Below are 18982 nucleotides of genomic sequence, written 5' to 3'. Positions count from 1 at the left end.
AGAAATGTAAACTCTAAAAGCAATGTAAAATCTAAATGAACAAATTATAAAACACAGCTACCACCGTCCACCAGCTTTAACGTCACGGTAGAAGATGGTAGAAGTTCCAACCGGCGTTCAGGGGACAATATGGACGGACGCCATGTTGATTTCAACCACGACAAAAAAAATTTTTTTTGTTATAGTTTAATATTAAAATTTTCCCTTTGATTCGTGTCAGGTCATGATTTTATATTTACAGTTATCAGGAGACAAACTTGTAGAATTTTTAAATGGTTTAACTTTCACTAAATGAAAAATATATACATCGCATAGGTTTTGCACGATTAGCTGCTGAATTTATAATTCTAACGTTTTTGGACTGTAAAAATTAAGAGAACAAACTGGAAACCAGGACTATAACTTTTTAGGTTTAACTGAAATGTTTATAGCTACTTCAAGAAATTGTTAGAATTTCATCAGAAATTATTTAATTTTTTCCCGGAATTTCAAATTCTCAAATTTGTGAGGATTTTGACAGCCAAGCAACATAAAATGAGTTTTTGTGATATAAATGCAAACCATATCACGACGTAGCCAGTAGCATTTCAGTCATTATGAAACTGCTTTAATGGGTGGTATTTATTCAGTATCACTGGTTCAGGTTATTATGATATTTAGAAGTAGAACATGGCCATATTGAATGAATGCTGTATTCCACGCATGTGTGTTGGGAAAAAACAGGCCTGTAATACTTCACTTTTAAGTGGAATCTACAAAATATTTTAGGCAGCGAGTTTCTAAAGAGTTCTTTTTTTTTTTTTGTCAAGCATACATGTTTTTTTTTTACCGTGTAAACTCTCAATTTACTTGCACGTGCTCTTACACACGTCACTTTCATTTGCATAGCAGATAGATGGAGTGCAGTCTGCATCACAAGTGGCGTGTCGAAATCGTCAGGAAACACGCCTCGCGGCGAGAGGAGGGAAGCATGTCACGTGATTATAGGCTCCGTGTCTCTGCCAGAGCTGCCCTGGGGCTTCACTGCTCGCCCGACGAGATAGGCTGTCCTCGGAGCAGACAGGCGCTTTCCATAACCTGCAAACCTTACCAGACTAACGCGACCAATAAGTCAAAGTATCGGGGGAGCTGAATTGTTGCCCCTTGGAAGGGCAGCCCTTCAGGATTTTTCTGACAGTGGTTAGGTTAGGTCACTTTACAAACTAACCACTGTCAGAAAAATCCTGAAGGGCTGCCCTTCCAAGGGCCCACATTCAGACAACCTTTCAAAAACACCACTGTCAGAAAAATCCTGATGGTCTGCCCTTCCAAGGGGCAACAATTCAGACAACCTTTCAAAAACACTAAAGCCAGAAGAATCCTGATGGGCTTCCCTTCCAAGGGGCAAGTTTTCAGGATTATTTAAACACTTAAAGAAACAATTTTTCATAAATTGGATCGGCTGCCCTTCCAGTCGCTGTACAAACAAACCATTGCCAGAAAAATCCTGAAGGACTTCCCTTCAAGGGACAGCATTTCAGTCGCCCCAAAGTATCATCTACCCATTCGGGAACGCAACTCCAAGCTGTTACGGAAATATTGACTGGATTCACTCGATTACTTAAGGTTCAAAAGGGGCGATTACGCCTGTAAACTGGATAGCATTCATTTATTACTTAGTTGCTACCCATTTGACTACCCGTATGATCGCCCTTTTACCATCTGTGGTCTTACGTACGTCGATTACAGGAGAACCAGTTTCTGTTTGACGAGATCACGGGAAATAATCGCCAAGTAATATACACCCTACAAAGATATATAAAATGTAGGTTTGGTAAACAACTCAAAAATTTTAATTGCTGAGAACGGTCCATAAATTAACTGTATATTTTAATAAGTGATAAATATAAAATTATTCTAGTTTTGGATGCATAAGAAACTATAATAGTTCACATCGAATTGTTTTACTTCTGTTTCCATCACATTATATTTTAATAAATATAGACCCCATTATATATTTTGTGTTGGCAGCAAAAAAAAAAAAGTATGTAATATCCAATAAGAGGCTTAATAGTGACAACAAGTTATTGTTTAGTTGAAGATACAAAATGATTAAACTGACAACAACAAAATATATGGTGGTGTCGATATAGTTAAAAACAATTCCCAGCAAGCACAGAACAGTTTACTTTCAGCGCAGTGCCAACCCTGTAATTTATTTATAGGGTTGTGTAAAATTTTATCTAGCCGATATAACGAGGGCAGACTGAAGAAAATCATATCAATGTTTTTTTTTTTATTCTTCTGTAACTTGTAGCACAACACACACAACACACACACAAATCCACGCATATTTCACGAAAATTGATGTCACTGAATGAGATCCCTTGCGGCTAAGCACCCCGATCACCTTCATCACGTCATGTTTTCATCGTTTTGCCCAAGTTTTAACTGGCGCAACACGTGATAAAAATTATTAAAAATTATGCTTATATTAAAAAATGTTAACGATGAGGTTTTAAAGAAGATGAAAATAAATTGAATAAAATACTTGATGTCTTAAATCGAGGCGCGGTGTTTATTGGTCAGAACACTCGCCTCCCAGTGCTTCTCACAAAGTCATCCGAGTTGGATTCACGGCGCGGTCAAGAAAGGAATTTTTTTCGCAATTGGGAGACGTGGCGGACGTTACCGTGGCCTGTGGGTTTTCTCTGGGTGCTCCTGTTTCCCCCCCCCCCCCCACCAGTTCATCCCGTCGCTGCTTCCACGCCCCATCTCAGGCATTCTCCAGGCAGGCCGGAACGACAGGTCTGTCAGCCCCACACTCCATCCATGTAGACCTCCTGCCCCAGGCTTGAAACTTGTATGTACTATCCCAAGGTAAGGTATAGCGTTCTCCCGAGTGTCCACCAGGGCGCAGGGCGCAATGCGCAGAGCGCTGGGCGACTCCCGCCTGCGCGTCACGTGCTCCACGGGCGGCTTTTGTCTCCGCGCCACGCGGCGCGCAGGAAGTAGTACCCCCGGCCCTTCGATATTCATGCGCGCCGCCCGTCGATACTGCCGATTAGCATCTCATTCCTCGCCCAGAGACGGGAAGCCTTCAATTCACAGACGAGAGAGCCACACCCGAAGTTCATGCTCGCTTTTTTTTTCCCCGTTCTATCTCATTGAATAAACCGGTGTGGCATTAAATTTTGCGGTCGATTAGGATAGGTTAGCTACATTAAAAATGCTGTAAAATCATTTTATGGTTGCTTAGCAAATAACATTTTTAATATGTAGCTATCCAGGACTAGGAAACCGTTTACATGATTTCACAGTATCTTTAATGTAGCTTTCCTAACCAAATCAGCCGTCCACAATGTTTTAAAGTATTTATAATGTAGCTAACCTAACCTTTTACAATGAACAAAAAAAAAAAACCGAAGATGCACGATCGGGCGTTTGGCTCTCTCGTCTGTGCAAAGAAGGCTGCTCCTCCTCCCCCTCCCCCCCAGATACCACCCTCCACCGACGACACGCGCAGTTCTTAGATATATTTAAGGCTCGTGTCTCTCACGCCGGATCATTTCATAGTCAGTGGCGTATCTGTATTGGTGAGGGGGGGGGGGGGGTGGATGATAAGTGCGACGCTCGCTGGTGCTTCAAGCGCGCAGTCTACCGTCGTGCATAGGAAAACTATGAGATCTGAGCGGTAACCATATGGAGGGGACGTTAAGTTAAAGGATGAATGCACTTCCCTTCAATGGTGTCAATATTCTCACCGGTAATTCCATGTCAAAACTTTAACATGAAAAAACGCATTTTTGCCGTTTTCACTCACCTAAAAATATAGTTTTGAAAAATGAATTACGGAAACAGAACTAACTACTCATCCGCCTTCAGTTTATTCTTAAATAATCTTTCGTAAACAGACACCGCTTGGATATCTCGCGAGCTTTCAAAAGACGTAGTGTGTGAAAAAAAAAAAAGGTTACTGGATGGAGACAGCAACGAAATAACTAGGTGATACTGGGAAAGCCATCGGCCATGACCTACAATTGGGAAGTATCACAGCATGCCTCTGGAGTGATCTAAGGGGAAACGATAAAAAACAGGAACCAGGTAGGCCCTGTGGCGGCCCTCCAGTCCTTACCACACCACACTTGCCCTCCAGTCCTTACCACACCACACCACACCACACCAGCCTCCCAGTCCTTACCACACCACACTTGCCCTCCAGTCCTTACCACACCACACCACACCACACCAGCCTCCCAGTCCTTACCACACCACACTTGCCCTCCAGTCCTTACCACACCACACCAGCCTCCCAGTCCTTACACCACACCAGCCTCCCAGTCCTTACCACACCACACCAGCCTCCAAGTCCTTACCACACCACACCACACCAGCCTCCAAGTCCTCCCACACCACACCTGCCTTCCAGTCAGATGTTCCCCAGGTCAATGTTGGATGTGTCTGCTTAGAATACGGACTATCTTAAGCAGAAGCAGCAGCTAAAACATTTTTTGGGAAATTAAAATAATTTCTTTATGTTTGGTTTCAACAATTTTCGGGAGGTACGGGGATGAGCGTGGGGCTATGTTTTTCTCGTTTTGTACGCCCATTTATTATGTAATTTTTTTTTTAGAAACAATTCATTTTATAGGACCAACAGAATAGTAACCAAATGCATGACAAAACTATTTGACAGCAAAATTTTACTACGCGCTATTTATTTAATAGTAACTAAATAATTGTAAATTATCAGTTCCGCTAGGTATCTTGCAACAGTTATACGTTTTTCAATAGAGAAAATCTAAATAAAAACCTGACATTCTGTTGATTCTTATGAAAGCAAGCTACTAGCGAAAGTAAATTATATCTCAAGCTAGAATAAATTGCAGCATTTGTCTCTTCGTGACGGAAGGAACCGAACACCACCGTCTTCAGCTGGCTAATGACCCAATCAAAAAGCGATGTCTTGGCCGACTTCCTTCCCCGGCATAGCTCGGAAGCCTTAAGAGGCCTATACAGACAGTCTTCAGGACGTGATTGTAGGGCCTTTTGCTAAGAATAATTTGCAGCTTCCCATTACAGATAACACTGTCATTTTTTTTGCGTGCATAAGGAAAGGATGAATGGGTCGATCTATGATTTTTATAATGCTTTTAAAAATTCGTAACATAGGTAAAAATATTTCCGAATGTGTGGTTTTACGCAGCTGTTTTATGTATCGTGTGTAATGCATACAAAAAAAGTAGAAACACACAACGATAGAGTATTAATCGTTGATTAAAATGGTGTAAAAAAATACATAGGTCACCGCTGAAAAACTCCCAGAATTCTTCTACGACGAAAAGCATTTCCGCACATTTATTCTGCCGGGAAGTGTCTCCCTCGCGCGGCGTATTCTTCAGCCGGCGACTGGAGCCGAGGAGTGGGGCTAGCGGCTGCTGTGAAGGCAGCGGAGGGGAAGTTCGTCTGACGGCTGCTCGGTCGCCTTATCAGCGCGTCGGGGTATCGGATATCGCGATAAGCACATGTATTCGCAGGAATAGTGTCTACCACTGAGGCCGCCTGGTCGGGAAGGGTCATTCCATGCCAAATCAACCAGAAAATAATAATTTTTGGCATCACCATCTCAGAATTAAAAAAAACTCGGCAAATTAGCAGTAGGTGTGCAGAAAAGTGCATTAGCAAAGTTAAAGCCCCCTGTGAATAATACTTTTTATACAGCAGGGTTGCCAACTTGTGGAAAAAGTGGAATTTTTGCTGCGCGAGGTCCAATAAAAATATTTGTAACTTCCTTTGTAGTTGAGTGAGAACCTTGAAGTAGGGCTCAATAGAAAGCTAGAAAAGTGTCCTTTGAGATAAAAATAAGTTTTACGAATTTTAGAAGAAATTTGTTTCAAGGTCATGGTCATGTAACATGTGACCTTGAAAATATTGAAAAGTATCTTTTTGAAAAATGTGAAAAAATTATATGTTATGAAGTGCGTTATTGGTCTAAGTGACATAAGTTTCATTTTGGGATGGATCTGGGATCAAACACTAGAACATTGTGAATTAGGCCATGTTCACTAAAACTACTCTAGTAAGGCATTAACACAATTCCACTTTTTCCACAAATTGGCAACCCTGCTGTATAAAAAGTATTATTCACAGGGGGCTGTAACTTTGAGAATTCACTTTCCTGAACCTGTACTGTTAAAGCCCTAAGTTTCATTGAATTCGGTGATGGTGATGTCAGCAGGTGTGTGAAATGGCATTGAATGACCCGGAAGTAATAAATTCTAGGATTCAGGCAGTTATTCCCAGAGAAAACCTCAACCATTCTACGCCCACCATATCGCGCGGCGAGAAGACTCAGTAAGGCATACTCGGAGCCAAGTGGAGGTTACCTGTAGGCGGAAAAAGTTGAGCGACTGTTATTTTTACCCCTTGTTAGATCGATATTTGGCTTTGTAACAGCATCGAGAAGTACTATTATATGCACGATTTCTTTTTCAAGGATGGAGTTAAAAAGAAACTGGAGAAAATAAAGAAGAATCATCTTTATATTTATGCAACAAGAAAGAAAAATGAAGCTACTCATCTCAAAGCATACTGGAGTCAAAGGTCAGTTTGTTTTGTAATATGTCATACAAAATACAGATTGCGTTCATTAGCCTGCGTAGTCGAAACTTAGTCTACCTTGTGATCTCTCACCTCCAACACCTTCCCCACCATAATATTGAGTTATCTTAGATGAACAGTCGCATATTGAAAAGTTTATTTAAAATATATAGGTTAAATATGTATGTTTATAATATGTAAAGCATCCATAAGTTATTAGTTTGGACAGACTGAGCTCCCTGTTGGGAAGGGGGAGGGGCGGAAACAAACTCTGGCTCCTCACAGTCGAAGCATATAATATGTGTTTGTATTAACGTTGTAGTATTAACCTTTAAAATGTGTAATGTGTACATTTTTTATTTGGCACTGAATTATCAATTTATTCACAGGAATAAAACTATACCTAAACAAAACCATGTCAATGAAGAATTGGAAAACCAGAGCCTATCAAGAATTCACTGCAGCCATCAAGAACTGATTGAAAACGAAATAACTTCCGGAGTGCATGAAGTAGTGTACTATGAAGAAAGCTATCCGGCAAAGTGAGTAACTGTTTACATTTTATTTAAAACAAATCTAAGTTATTATTTTAGAGAAAGTAAGATTGGCAACACAAACAGTTCTATTAATTTAACAAATATGTTTTGGCCAAAAAATACATAAGATTTTTGGTCTGTTCAGTGTAAGGTCATTTATTGCACAAAAATAAAGAAGTCGGTATTAAAAAGGATAAATTTTATGCATTGCAGGAAAAAATTTAAACTTGATAGCTGTAGTTATCAAGTTCCGGAAGGTAGAGACTCACGATGACACCTTGGCAGCCAGGGAGTAAAAACGGCACAAGAAATTTCTTCAAGAGAAAATGACACATCAGATGAAGAGAATAACTACTCTGTAACCAATGTCCTGCACAATGAAGATGGGCAGTGTATGTAAGTCCCTTAGCCCACTTTAAAAATAAGTTAATTACAAAGTGTTTTTAATACATGCTATTTTTCTTTCTTCAACTATTTCCTGAAAAATTGTTTACTTTTTTTCCTTCGTATCATTTGCACACGGTCGGGTAGTTATAATATTACACGAAACTAGACATTCTTTCGAAACTATATTTCTATCTAAATAAATCAATATAAATAGTTAAATGTTATTGCTACTGTAATGTGGCTCTTTCAGCTCTACAGCCATGTCTTACACAGAAATGCAACCGCCTCTGAAACTATTTGAGATGGAAGCAGGATGTTCTTTCTGGTCAACCACCGAAGGAGCCATTGACATTCCATATGAGCTGGTGGACAGGAATGAGCCAACTGTAGACAGTAGATGTATCAACAATTCAGAGACAAGCAATCAGGTTAGCTGAATAACAATTATATTGCTTTTAATTATATTGACCTGTTAAAAAATTACAGTTAAGTTATAATTTAACTTTACGAATATACTTCAATTGAAAAATTACACAACTACTCAAACTACATAAATGTTTTTATCAGAAATTTCACTAAAAACAGGGCAAAAAAATGAATACAGTAAAAAATCTTATCCCCATTTAGTGACAATAGACAGCATATTTTACTGACCTTACTTAAAAGTGATACACCATCCCCAGTTAAAACATAAACAGCATTCATAAGAACACTGATTTAAGCACTGAAAATGTTTATATTGTAGCAAGACTTTTCAAAGTATGCATCATACATTGGACAAAAAACTATTAAAGATACTACAGATACTATAAGTACTTTTACTGCTATCAATATTCCTGTTTTATTCGAAACTAGGGAAAAAATAATATATACATATTTTATGCACATAGAAATATAACATGATTTTAGGTACATTAATAGATATAAGTTATTCAAAAATAATATATTTATGAATGATTTCAGCCGAACAGTTTATTCATTACTCCAAGAAAATATCAACATTTGGATGAATATATTGAACATGTAAAGGAAGACAACGGTTTGATACTAGAAAAGCAGCAAAAATCCACTATGGTCCTCAATGTCAACAGCCTGACATGGATCCAGAAACATTTGAGGAACAGATTCAAGCTTTCCTCAGTAGGTTACAACTAACACAAGAGGACCGTCAACATTTAGAGAGAGACACAATTCTCCAGGCAGGAAGCGGAAAATGGCTTGAAACACATAGAAAAATTCTAACAGCTTAGAATTTCGGGAAAGTCTGTCGTAGACGTGCATTAACAAGCTGCGTTAACTTAGTTCGCAGAATTGTTTATACCTCCGATATTTTGAACGTGCCTGCAATTTATCATGGTAAAAGGTTTGAGGTGATGGCTATAGAACTAGAAAAACAAGAAGGAATATAAGGTTGGAAAAAGTGGACTCTTCATTGACAAGGAATTGCCTTTCTTGGGTGCCACTCCGGAAGGTGTTATTGGAGAAAAGGGTCTTGCAGAAGTTAAGTGTCCATCATCTGCAATTGAAAAAGATGTTACTGCAGCAGTTAAACAAGGGAACATCCGATATATGAGTTCGAAGGAGATGAACTGAAACTGAAAAAACACATTCATATTTTTATCAAGTTCAGGGACAGCTGCACATTTCAGAGAGGGAATATTGCATTTTTAGTGTTTGGACATCAGTGGAAAAAGAGATGGCAATATTTCGAATTGAAAGGGATGACAATTTTTGTAAACAAGAGATGGAACCACATCTTACAAAATTCTATTATAACTGCATTTTGCCAGAACTGGTGGACCCTAGGCATACGAGGAGCATGGAAATTCGAGACCCTCCATACATTATTGACGCTATTGAAAAAAGAGCAAGAAAAAAATTTGCTGCTGTCAAGACTTGTTCAGCTGCTCATTAATTACCTCTGTAGCGTATCTTCTTAAAAAATGTGGAAATATAATATGTATTTTTTCTTAAAGTATTTATTGCGATATGACATTATTATATAAGAAAATTTAAACTCAGTGCGCTGTTAAATTATGCTTGTAAAAGCAGACCATCTAAATTTACTCAACTGTATCCATAAACTCATATGTTTATTGTCTTTGTGGTGTGCAAATGTGTTCAAATTCAATTATATTTGATTAAATAAGATGTATTTGTACAACTTCATACATTAACTTTTTTTTTCTTCAGAAAAGCCAAAAATAATTTGTACAGATAAATCGATGATTGTTATTTTCTGAACAGTTATTGGGTGGAGATGCATACAAATATTTTAAACAGCAAATTGTAAACAATCTAAACATGAAAGAAATACAAGGTAGAAAAAATAACATGATTCTGTGCCGTATTGAAAATGCATTTTGGCACAATTATCATTACCACACTTCTTTTTAAAATCAATAATTGATATTGACAATGTTGCAAATATTCTATTTCTAAAGGAATAAAGAGTTAAAAATACATGATATGACATGCTAAGTTATCGCGTCATTATTTCAAAAAAAAAACTATTCACAAACAACTGGTTTGTTTACGTTTGGAATAAAAACTGTGAACACTAGTCACACACCGTAAAAGCCACACATCTTCCTGTATACTCACTTCATGTTATAGAATGGGGAAAGTCCGGGTGAACAAAATTACGATTTTTGCCTCATAACGTCACCATGTTTCGGATGACTTAAGACGACTTGTTCCGTAATTTTTTAAACTGCAAATACAATTTGCAGCAACAAATAGTACCTGTGACTATGTTATATGACTTCGTTGAGCAAAGAGATGCATTTCAACCTGTTGTTGAAACAAACATATTTTTATGTAGGAATGTTTGTTAACTGATTGTTTCATCAGTGCACGCTTCAATTCGTTTGTAGTCGTATGATAAATTGTAGTTTAGTACGTACATTTAAATCTAATACGTATTTTATGATGAACGAAATTGTATATATATATATATATATTACCGGAAGGGTGAAAAATCATGTAAACTGTTGATTAGTTATTTCTGAAACCCAGTAATAATATAACTACGTTCGTACATAGTATAAAATTGAAAATTTGGAAAATATTATTCTTTATTTGATTGTAATCATATTACTTTCTTGCTGGTGGACACGTAATAGCACACAACTTGAAGGATAACCAGACCCAAGTGTATAACTGAATTATTAATTATTATATAACTCAAGTCACAACTTAATTATTTAAGTAAATCATTGCTTGCCAATAATTGGCACAAATCAATTTTAATTTCTTAGTCAGCAAGGTTTAAAACTACAAACGAAAAATTTCCCAGCAAGGAAGTGTGCATGTGTCCGCGTATGCGTACCTGTGTTGTTTATGCTTAGGTATGCGCACTTGCTATGCTATGTATGCATTATTTTTGACTAGGTAACACGTAGGCCTACATATTTCCGACTATGATATTAAAATATGTAATATTTTTTGGTTAAATATAACGGAAAATGCATTTGATTCGTTATATGGATATGAGTTTCGTAGTTATGACAGCTCCATAGAACTTGCAATGAAAGTTCGGCGCAGCTCCGAAAGCTTGGAAAATGAGAGATCTCTGAGAATAAATACTCTAGCCAATAGTCTTCTCTAGTGTAAATAACCTGGCCAGGGGAGAGAATTGGGAGGTTGGTGGGCAATGCGCTCAACACAACGCCAAGTGCGGCCTTTATCCACTGACGTATAGTAAATAACTGTGTCTCGAAGGTAACGCGACACCGCGACAACACGAGACTCGAGGACAGAGCGATAGCGGGTACGGAACACCGCGATCTTTCCTAAAAGACACTGTAAGCTGGAATGACGGCGGGGTGGAAAGTGTTTCCCCCACTCCGCCTCCCAGTCGAAGTGACGCGCCGCCAAGATAACCAATCCACGTCTCCTCCTTCCAGCTTTGTCCCGCCCACCTTGCACGATGCCGTAAGCGCAGAACCCGCTGGCGGAGTTGCGCCCTGTCTGTATAGGCCTCTTAAAGCAACATCGTGTCGTGCGTGAATTTGATCCATACGAGAGACAAGTTCTCTCGCAAACATTACGGAACTATTCCAGCACGTACATACATCGCCTGGCCGGCTGAACTCTCAGGAAAGTGACGGGGTACGGGCAAGGGCGCCCATGTGGAGCAGAATTTATGGGGGGAGGGGGGGCAAAATTTGTGAGGGGAGGGGGCAGAATTAGTGGGGGGAGGGGGGCAGAATTTGTGGGCGGAGGGGGCAGAATTTGTAGGGGGAGGGGGGGCAGAATTTGTAGGGGGAGGGGGGGCAGAATTTGTGTGGGGAGGGGGGCAGAACTTGTGTGGGGAGGGGGGCAGATTTTGTGGGGGGAGGGGGGCAAACCATTACAAATGACAAAAAAAGAAGGCGAAAAATTGCCTTAAAGGACTCAAAATTTGCCCAAAATGCTCAAGAACACCTAATTGTTGTCTTTGCCTGAAAGCTAGGGGGAGCCACGGACCCACCCTGCCCGTAGGTACGGGCGCCCTTGGGTGCGGAAGAGAGCAAGCCCCAGGCTGGACGATGCTCGGAGCGGGAAGCCTTCATTTCACAGACGAGAGAGCCACACCCGAAGTTCCCCGAAGTTCATGCTCGCTTTTTTTTTCTTCCGATCTATCTCATTGTATAAACCGGCGTGGCATTACATTTTGCGGTCGATTAGGATATGTTAGCCACATTATAAATACTTTAAAACATTGTGGATGGTTGGTTATATTAGGTAAGTATGGCTACATTAAAAATGCTGTAAAATCATTTTATGGTTGCTTAGAAAATAACTTTTTAATATGTGGCTATCCAGGGCTAGGAAACCGTTTACATGATTTCAGAATATCTTTAATGTAGCTATCATAACCAAATCAAACGTCCACAATGCTTTAAAGTATTTATTAATGTAGCTAACCTAACCTTTTACAATGAACAAAAAAAAAATTGGTTGTCTGTAAAGTCGGTTTACGGAAGATAGTTTAACGTGACGTCATAACAAAACATTGATCAAATGATTGCATACTTTTATGAATAAAATTGAATGTTTTTATTGAATTATCACTATTTTGTATGGATACAAAGAAGGAGTGAAATAAAATCTACAATTTAATTGATAAATTAACTTTTATTTGCATTCATTAATTCAAATATGTTTGCTACTTTAACGAAGAGATTATTTTAACTATAACTTTTATACATGTTTGCTATTTAACTTCTTCCAATCTGTGTTATTCTGTTAAGGATAGGACGATGATAGGAAAAGTAGGAAACGAATGGGAGTGTTTAAAGTTTAATGTGCCTGGAAAAAGTCAAATCGATGGTTGTTCCAATCGAGTGGAAGAGAGATAGATGGGGCGCGAGCGTAAAATTAGCGTAACGGGACACAGCGTAACGGGACAATGTGCGTTACGGGACACTTTTCGTGCGTGCAGCCGGCATTCATCGATTTATTAGACGTTGCCACGTCAAAAAAAAAAACCGAAGATGCACGATCGGACGTTTGTTTCTCTCGTCAGTGAAAAGAAGGCTTCTCCGCTCGCAGCAGCGCCGAGGGCGCGTCCTTTGTCCCTGGTCCTCGACCTCCGGCTTATCACCTGCTCGCGCGCGGGGCCCCGTTATACACGCGTCGCTCGCGCAGTTGACATCCGCGACTGGCGGGCGGGGAGTCTGCCACCAACCTACCATTCTCACCCGCCCCGAATAAGACACGTTCCTGTGCATGGGAAGCCTAGGATGCACATAAAGTTCTGCAATTCCCGATTACACCCGAACAATTCACCTTCGGCCAACTTCGGGTTTATTTATATATATTTATATTTCTCTGTTTATTTTAATGTAGCTATACTAACCTAACTAACCGTCCATAGTGTTTTAATGTAGCTAACCTAACCGACCACTTTTAATATTTGAATTCATTTTTTTTCTGCGCAAAAATAAAACAAAATCCCGAAGATGGCCGAAGGTGAATTGTTCGGGTGTAATCAGGAATGGCAGAACTTTATGTGCATCTTAGGTTTCCCCTCCTGTGCATGTGGGAAATCCTACTTTTCACAAGACGAGAGAGCCAAACTCCCGATCGAGCATCTTCGGGTGTTTTTTTTTTTGTTCATTGTAAATAAATATGGCGGTGTTGATAAGAGGATACTAATGGTCAATTAGGTTAGGTTAGCTACATTATAAATACTTTAAAACATTGTGGACGGTTGATTTCGTTAGGATAGCTACATTAAAGATACGGAAAAAAAGCATGATCTTCGGGTTTTGGCTCTCTCGTCTGTGAAAAGAAGACTTCCTGTTCATGTGAGTATACATGGGCGTAGATCCCGGAATCGAGGGACCCCGCTTGCTCTTGCGAAATCGAGACTGTGCCATGTGGTTGATAAAACTTTAAAACTATATGTCTTATGGAAAACTTTCTGTATATTTTCAAAGTTTTCTGCTCATTGCGTGCTTGTAGGCCAACACATGGGCAGTATACTAAATACAAGCTCTCTATCCAGAGATGACTTGTGTCGGTTATAAAACTCACGCGCAGAACTCTCTTCCCCTCTTCCCCCCCCCCCCCCCCCCCCCAACCGGAAAATTTCCGCTGGCCACCCTTGAGAATTCTACAGATTTGCGCCCCTGTGTGTGTGTTTGTTGTAAAAAAACAAGAAAGAATGACTTTGGTTAAGTGTGTTGCATGGATAAAATTATCTAACAGATAAGGTTTTTTTTTGGGATTGTGTATTTTCTCACGTTTTGGTGATCATAACTGCAATAAAAGGTTGGTTACGTTAAGTCTGTGATGTTAAAGGTGTTTGTTTGTTTATGTTTATTCCGACCGCGAACGTAAGTTGCCGGGGCGGCGAACGTCGGAAATGTTCGGAACTGATCGAAGGGTCCTTGAATTGTTCTACACTTCCCAACTTTTGAAATTTTTTTAATAAAATTATTCCAACATTTTTTTAGTGACACAAACTAGTAAAAATTGGTTGTCTGTAAAGTCGGTTTACGGACGATAGTTTAACGTGACAACGTCATAACAAAACATTAATGAAATGATTGCATACTTTTATGAATAAAATTGAATCATTTTTATTGAATTATCACTATTTTGTATGGATACAAAGAAGGAGTGGTATGAAATCTACAATTTAATTGATAAATTTACTTTTATTTGCACTCATTAATTCAAATATGTTTATTACTTTAACGAACAGATTATTTTAACTATAACTTTTATACATGTTTGCTATTTAACTTCTTCCCATCTTTGTTATTCTGTTAAGGATAGGACGATGATAGGAAAAGTAGGAAACGAATGGGAGTGTTTAAAGTTTAATGCGCCCCGAAAAAGTAAAATCGATGGTTGTTCCAATCGAGTGGAAGAGAGATAGATGCGGCGCAAGCGTATAATGAGTGTAACGGGACACCGCGTAACGGGACAATGTTCGTAACGGGACACTTTTTTCATGCGTGCAGCCGGCGTTCATCGATTTATTAGACGTTGTCACGTCAAAAATTAATCATAATCGGTAATAGTCCAAAAGGAAATGAAGGGTTTAGAGTTTATAAAAGATCGACAAACCCGTCCTTGGAAACGGGTGTGGGGCGAACTGTGGGAGTGGACACGGGATCCAGCACGGAGCACTCTCCCAGTCGTGTCTGCGGGTGATACAGTGCTGCTATCTGCACGACGACGGCGGCGAGAGGAGAAAGCAAGCGGCAGTACACGGAGTTTCCCCTCGCCGCGTGTGCCGACATTCTCACGGCTGTTAGCGCACGCGGAGTTTATCTGCGAGCAGCGGTACCTGGAGTGCCTTTGTGTTTCAGTCCGCACGTGCCGGCCCGTTGCAGCTGTCCGGGAAGAACGAACACCAAGTACGGGAATCAATTCTAGTTGGTCCACGGCAAATTTGCGTTGGAGATATTTTTTTTTGATAATTTATCCACTGTAAAATAAAAACAATTGCAATTGATGTTATTTGGAAAATAACAATAATAAGCTCATTTTAGTAAAGAATATTCCTTCATAATGTTTGTGACAGTACAAAAATATGTTTTTAAAAATAGAGCACATGAATTATTTTATTAAAATATTTTTTTAAAAAAGCTGTTCTTAACTCCACGAATCTATATAAATAAAAATGTAAATCTTCTTTCATAATTTTAAATCTGTAACAGTTCTTCACCGATTGCTTTGTAATTGTGACAAAATGTTGCATTCTAATACGCGCGTGTTTTTCCATATTTATGTCATATCTGTGAGGTTAAAAAAATTGATAAAAACATTGATTTTTAATATTTTCATTGCTATAGAGTGAAATATATAGAGGATATAATATAAAGGTACACAGAGGGGATAGATAGAGGGGAAGACACGAAAAACCGGACGGCACCTAGCGTCGGACACTCGAACTATCTTGGCAAGTCACAACGCATTATATTCATTAACGGGTCGTTACCACAACGCCAAATGTCAAAATTGACCACAACGCCGACAGCTAGAAAACTACTGTGTACCACAACGCCGAAATAACAACTGAATGAATTTGTGTGTGTTTCTTAAATGTACCTTAACGCCGAAATACCACAATCAAACCTAACCTTACCTAACCTAGCGTAATATAACCTAACCTAACCTAGCCTATCCTAACCTAGTCTAACCTAACCTAGTCTATTCTAACCTAACCTAACTTAACCTTTGTGGCAGTCTTGCAATGACATTTTTCGGCGTTAGTGTATTTCGGCTTTGTGGTCAATTTGGCATTTCGGCGTTGTGGTGCGTCCCCTTCATCATTAACAGTTGAAAATACGCGGAGAAGTGTTCCGACACAGGGTCGCGAGCCGCGGTTCGCCAGTGACGCACAAGGCCACGGCAGGAGCCGTCCATCGCTGTTCGTGGCAGGAAAACACTGCGTCACAGAGATCCAGGCGAGTGATACTGCTAAGTTTTTGTGTTTAAGTGTTCATGGTAATTGTCAATAAAGGTAGTGTTCCATTACTATTCGTAGACTTTGAAAGTTTTTGTTGATTTCCTGTGCGGTAGTACTGGACACAAAGTTTTAACACCGGACAAGTTTTTTTACTGTTTTTTACTATCGCAAGTATTTATACTTATTACAATAATTGTTGTACGTTGTTTTAGAGAATAGAAGGAGGGAAAGAGATCAAAGTGTAAGAGACGAAAAAAAAAAAAGTAAAATGGGACCAACAAGTTCAAAAACTGCGAAGATAAGGTTTGTCCAAAAATGAGTTTGAGAGAAGCTTCGTCGCGCTAAACACCCAAAAAGCTCTCTACATGATAAGATATCGGCGTCGAACCGTGAAGAAGCGACGTTAAAACCAAAGATCGGTAGATTCACTGCGTACGAACACGTTTTAGTGGACCACGTAAAAGATTTTTGTCCAATTGATGTCTGCCGCTGATGAAAAATGAGTTTTTGAAGTTAGCGTTCGACTTGGCTGTAACTGTGAAGATCCCTCGTCGCTTTAACAAAGAGAAAGGTGCTGCTGCAACAGAAGAGAAGGGGAAACAAACCAAAGGCGTGAAGGCCGAAGGGAAAAAGTGGAGATAAAGCTAAGAAAGAGAACCATTAACTCAAATATGTAGTGTGCTGAGGGGACGACGACGAAGACTGCACACAGTGCTTCCAGCTGCAGGATGTTTTGAAAATGTCCGGTGCTTGGGGTTCCAAGTTCAGTCCGTCCGCTACTAGGTGCCACTTGCAGTGATTGCATTTTTTTTTCAAAGTTAATTTCAAGTTTCAAATATGTTTAGGAAGAAATTACAATTTTCGTTCATTCATTTTGATTTTAAGCTTTGTTGACCTAACTAATTCATAAATAAAGTTACATTTCTCGAAATAGTTCTTTTATTTTCTGAAAACCTTAGGTGTCCGACACTAGGGAATTTCCCCCTAGATACATAGATATAGAGAGATAAAGATAGATAGAGGTATGTATGTATATATATATACATGCATACATGTAGATAGAGAATAAAAGGAAAGAAAGATGCTTTGTATTACAAAAAAAAATTCATTGAGGCATTGCAAGGCATGCCGGGCATTAGCTAATACCTAAGTAATAAAAATCACCTTTACTTAACCAGTCAATTTGGTAGATTTTTGTCTATAATTTTTGTTGTGAATGGCTACAAATGACACAGTGTTTCGGAATATTTTCTAAAAATTAACAGATTTCATCTAATATATGTAATCTCGCACCAGCCAATTTCTTCGTCTCGCCCCTTGAAACACGTCATAACAGGGGTGGTCTGCTGTGTGAATGATATGTACACAAGCAAGAGTCTTCCTTACTGCCCGGCCTCCGCACTTCCGTAGGGGCGGGATACGCTTGTCTCCAACACGCCAAGGTCGACCTTGCAGCGTGTCCTCCCACCAGCGGGGCCCTTCATCTTGAATGCCGCGAACGAGTAGGTACTCAAGTCTCAAAGAGTTAGTACAAGACTTCTTTCACACCTCCTCTTACTAAAGGTTAAAAACTAACCCGGGCTAAAACTATGAGAAACTGACAAAATATCAATCTAGATGCGATAACTGCTACAGAATACATAAATATTTTTATTTATTTATTTATTATAATTATTTGAGTGCCTACGTACAGTCAGAGCCTTTAACAGTTGGACACTTTACAAATATTACAAAAAAAAAAAAACAACATACACAAAAAACAATAATAACACAACAATATAATCGGACAACACAAACATAAACACATGACAAAAGACACTTAAAACTTATAAACACACATATACTAGCTTGAAGTACCCGGCGTTGCCCGGACTAAACACATCATAATGTACGGAACATCACTACCGAGTTTCAAGTCTGTAGGACGCACACTTCTAAAACGAGAAAATTTGATTTTAAAGTCCCATTGATTGCACAAACTTGGTCCATAAAGGCTGCGCATCCACAAAACCAGGAAACCAGGACGCCAACCCTCAACCAGGGTGTCTACAAGGAAAAAATATTTCGTACCAACTTAGGCGAGAAAAAGTACTAGATTTAAAAAAAAGTACTAAATTATAATTTGTTATGGTTTTAACAATTTAGGAAGTTAATATGACATTGCAATGCTCTAAATATATCACACCAAACACACACATACATTCCATAGTTTTTAAAAATAATTACGCTTAATAATAGAACATATTGGAGTTACTGTAATAATATTATATTAAAGAAAAAAGTACTAGATCTGTACTAGACCACTAAAAAACTTATAAAAGTACTAGATCTAGTACGAAAGTACTAACTGTGGACACCCTGCCCTCAACTTCGTTTTGTGGCCCTAGCCACGACGCGACGTGACGGACGCACCATACGACAGCGCGTTATAAATTCAAGGCAACGACATCTATTGACGAAGTTCTGAACTGAACTGTTATCAGCGCCTTTAGTTCGCGGGAATCCTTCTTTTCACAGACGAGAGAGCCAAACGCCCGATCGTGCATCTTCGGGTTTTTTATTTTGT

The 18982-nt window shown here is 39.2% G+C and overlaps 1 protein-coding gene and 1 long non-coding RNA gene across 2 annotated transcripts in view; one reads left to right on the top strand and one right to left on the bottom strand.

The window, feature by feature from the left end:
- The window catches only part of LOC134534255 (uncharacterized), a 241122-nt gene extending 233896 nt beyond the window's left edge, over positions 1-7226 (top strand). Inside the window, exons 3-4 of the long non-coding RNA XR_010075473.1 lie at positions 6476-6582; positions 6969-7226. This is a non-coding gene — a long non-coding RNA (uncharacterized LOC134534255). The remainder of the gene's footprint in view (positions 1-6475; positions 6583-6968) is intronic.
- LOC134534252 (uncharacterized) overlaps positions 1-18982 on the bottom strand; it is a 100230-nt gene that overhangs the window by 55989 nt on the left and 25259 nt on the right. The window lies entirely within an intron of this gene.

This window comes from Bacillus rossius, chromosome 7, assembly GCF_032445375.1.
Source record: "Bacillus rossius redtenbacheri isolate Brsri chromosome 7, Brsri_v3, whole genome shotgun sequence".
In the NCBI taxonomy this organism is placed as follows: domain Eukaryota; kingdom Metazoa; phylum Arthropoda; class Insecta; order Phasmatodea; family Bacillidae; genus Bacillus; species Bacillus rossius.
The sequence above is the reverse complement of the archived record's forward strand: the minus strand, read 5'-3'. Positions and strand labels throughout refer to the sequence as shown.